Raw genomic sequence first — 4,499 nt, 5'->3', positions numbered from 1 at the left:
AGTCGCAAACTGCTCAAATTTGTGAACAACGGGCTACGGCCCATCTCTAAAAAGGAAAACCGCACTGTGTATGCACTGATTTTTTTCCCAAAATTACCCACTGTTTCAATATGTTTTCTTATCATTATATCCGTTTAAAATTGTTACTGCTTATTGAAATTTACATTCATTGAATTTATTAATCAAAAGAATAATGTTTAATATAAAAATCATTTATTAAACGAGTCGTCATTTTTGTGTTAATCAAATATGAAAGAACGTAATCATTTGTGTGATTTTCGCCAAATGTTCGAACAAAGAGATATCAATTTGAATGCAATCAAAAACAATAATTAAAAAAAGAAATAGTGCTTAAGTCTCAAATATGGTATGTTTTTATCCGTCAATTAAGAAAATAAATATTTCAATTATATAAAATAACCTGTCATAATACTATACCTCAAATAAAATGCGATACTAGAGTAAATTTAAACCGAAACCAGTCAATACACTAGCGAAATCAAGGAAGTGGTAATAAATCAATATTTAACAAAACAAATCGATACACTTTAGTACGTGTCTCAGAAACCCACGTGACTCTAACATTATCACGGGAGGCGGAAAACGGGAGGCGGAAAACTACAACGGGCGAGGCATGGTCAGGGGTGATAACCCCAAAAAAGGGTTAGGGTAAGGGTAAGGATTAGGGGTCGGGTTAGGGTTAGGGTTGGGTTTAGGCTAACCCAAACCCTAACCCGACCCCTAACACTAACCCAAACCATTACCCTAACCCTCTAACCCCCCCTTGCGCAATACCATACCATGCCTCGCCCGTTGTAGTTTTCCGCCTCCCCATTATCACTGAGTACATTTATTTTTTCAGGAAGTGGTGTACAGATTCTTTTGCCTGGTTCCACCGTTTGAACACCGAGTCGGACCCGGCGCAAACCGGCGTTAGCAGAGTAACCGGGTACCAATTTCTTGAACAACCAAGTGAAAAGGTTTATTTTAGTTTTATACATTCTATGATATGATTTGTTTAAACTTTCGGTGTAACATGTATCCCGATTGACCCTATAAATGACACGCGTCAATCCAAAACGTCGGTGTTTCGTTGTTGATCACATTCGCTACATTTTGATCATACTCCCTAAATTAACTTTTACACGGAAGACTTGTGCATACATGTATATATTTGAATGATTTATGTCATGTTATATACATGTAAAATTAAAGTTGGAAAAAAGTCATAGATGGAACATTATTCATGAATAACGTAAACCTAGCTTTCTGGTATGTCAGTATAAACAAATACCATTAATTCCTATGTTTGGAAACTTCACTCGTCAATGAATTAACAAACTGTATTACAATACAGTTTATCATAATTATGCCAATACTTGGTAATAAGAGCGTTCAGACAAACCATGTACGGGATTTGGTACAGGCTATTTTATTTGTGCGAGGTAGGTACTATTAGCCACAGGCTAAGGACTAGTACGAGTATTACAACAGCCCCGTGCAGAAAAATACGCTCAAAGCGGTATCGTGATTGTAATCTGTGCCAGTGCTGAGGTGAGCGCATCCATCATAGTCCAAATGTTATCGTTGTTTCTGTTGCTGGTGTTGTTATTGTGCATGAGTCCCGGTCTGGAAAAGCTGGACTTAATGCATGTGCCCGCACAGGCTGAGCAGGGACAACACAAGTTTACCGATTTTATGGAATGTTTTCATTTGAAGGAAGTCTCTTTTAAACGAAAATCCAGTTCATTCGGAAAGTTTTTTCCCTGATAAGCCTGTGCGGACTGCACGGGCTAATCTGGCACGACACTTTATGCAGATCCATTAAGCTCCGTTTTTTCCAGAGCGAGGCTCCATTATTTATTTTTTATCGTAGCTCCCGTTTCACCACGACATAATCTACAATTTCTGGACATTGACGGACCAAGAATTAAAGAGCCTACTTGGCAACCTCAATTTCGTTCATTTCTCTTTTTACTGAAACGAGCGGTTTCTAAGTTTATTTTCCTATTAAACAATTTGGGCCAACGCCATCGTTGTTTGAGTCTTTCTTATCGCGAGCCCATCTTGTAAAACACTGTAATTAATTTTTATGAAGATACGTGTACACTATTTGCAAAAGTATAGCACCACACTCCTTGACAATTGGATAAGTAATCGATTTTATTTTATTCTTTCCCTTGTCTTTTATTTATAGGTCCATATTTATCATGAACGTATATTTTTTGTGAGATAAAAATTCATTGTTACTTCAGTTTGTCGGAAGTCTTTGATATTAAAGCGCCGATAGCTCCAAATTGATGGCCGCTAAACAACGATAGTTTATATTTGTGCATTTAATTTGATTGTACTTGTTATTTTCAAAGTATTTGTGGAGCTTATTGTATTAAGATAATACCGTGATGGCATTTATCATATGATTAAAACTTAAGATCTAAGCTGTGAATAAAACCAGGATTCGAATATACAACGTAGATGACAAACAAATAAACTGGAAACCGGATCAGCTTAAACTCCCCGCAGAAACTTGACTCGTTCAGAAACAACTTTTATAAATCCATAACAAACAACGTGATTCAATATATATTTTGAATATGTTTAGTTGTTATTGTTGTTTGCTAGTATTTACAGCAGTGTCTTCGAAACCCGGATAAAAAGACTAATTATGAGAGTTGTAACCCCGCAAACGTAGTGTGTGGACTTTGGTCTGTCACGCTGTCTACTTGCGTCGCGGACTAGTCCCTTAACTGTAAAACTATCAACAGAAAACTGTAAAGATACCGTATGGTATTTATACTATGCAGTCGCGAATTTAAGTAATAGTTGTGCGTGTCGCAATATTCTTTGCAGAGTTTGAACTTAAGCAAATTTTAGATACTTTCACATGGGTACTTTGTGTCGCCAACTAGTGTCTCAGTTTTGTCCTATTTGCATAAAAACTTTTGTAAATTGGGTATACTATGCGGACGCGCTAAACGTTGTTTTCGTGTATGTCGCGATATGCTTTGCTGAGTTGTGTGCCCTTGAAATAAGGCATATTTTCGATACGTACATCATTGTGATTGTTTCGGAAACTCGTTTTTCAGTTTTCTGTGTATCAACATGAAACTACAAAGATATGTTTTCATACTAAGTTGCACTGCAAAACGTCCAATATTTTTTTGCAGAGCTATATGCCCTGCGACTATGGCAATTAATTCAATAAATCAACGGGAAGCTCTTTGTATTAGGACATGATCATGGTGTACTAAGCAACCGACACAAATGTAAGATTCATTTTACTAGTCCACAACTTTTGCACTGATTGAATTGAGAAATTGCGCGAGTATTTGTAATGTATAATGACTGTTCTATTTCAAACTGATCTTGATAAAATAAGAAAAAGCTATACAAAACTAAAAATCCTTCCAGATGGGGATGGATTGTATTTGTGACGGCAGCGCTTACCGTTCACCTACAAGGGACGTAATTGCTGGGAGTTGGCGGAAGTCTGGATACCTTTTCCACGAAGCCCCCTAAATTAGTAACAATTAGTAATCCAGTTGCATGCCCTTATTTTGAACGCAAAATTTTAGGATGAAAGAATCGGAGCTAGTGATTTAGACGTAAACCAAGTACGATTGCTTAATGAAACGGCCTCTTGTCTCGCTCAAACATCGAATCCCCGATATTTTACTTTGCAGGTTGGGTTGGACATATTCAACACTGATGATAGAAAGTCGTCGCTATTTACCGTGGTTGACAAAACGGTAACAAGTTTTACTTTTGATTTAGGGCACGTTTTATAATAATGTAATTTACCGACATGTAGACAGACAGACCAGCAGACAGACAGACAGGTAGACAGACAGACAGGTAGGCAGACAAACAGGTAGACAGGCAGACAGGTAGATAGACAGACAGGTAGACAGAAAGACAGATAGACAGACAGACATGTGAAAGACAGACAGTTAGACATACAGACAGGTAGACAGAAAGACAGGTCGACAGTTAGGCAGGTAGACAGGCAGGCAGGTAGACAGACAAACATGTAGCCAGACAGACAGGTGGACAGTTAGGCAGGTAGACAGTTAGGCAGGTAGACAGTTGGGCAGGTAGACAGCAGGCAGGTAGATAGACAAACATGTAGACAGAAAGACAGGTAGACAGTTAGGCAGGTAGACAGTTAGGCAGGTAGACAGGCAGGCAGGCGTAACCGACCGACCGACCCTTTTTTTCATGAATCTGGTGTATTGAAATCTAATACAGATATATGATTAAAACAGAAACAACAGTTGAATGTCATTTAAAGTGAAAAGCTGTGATAAACAGCTACGCCAAGAAATATGTTCACGAGTCGTTCCTTGTTTGGGAAAGTATTACTATGTGTGTGACGTGTGAGCTTTAGTATAGTTAAATTAATTTTGTTCATGATAGTTTACTGTTGCTTATGAATATATATATAACGTTTTCCTATGTTATACCAGTAACAAATCTATCATTTTATATTTTTCAAAAAG

The sequence above is a fragment of the Dreissena polymorpha genome, chromosome 6 (assembly GCF_020536995.1).
Source record: "Dreissena polymorpha isolate Duluth1 chromosome 6, UMN_Dpol_1.0, whole genome shotgun sequence".
Classification (NCBI taxonomy): Eukaryota; Metazoa; Mollusca; class Bivalvia; order Myida; family Dreissenidae; genus Dreissena; species Dreissena polymorpha.
Note: the sequence above shows the minus strand (reverse complement) of the source record.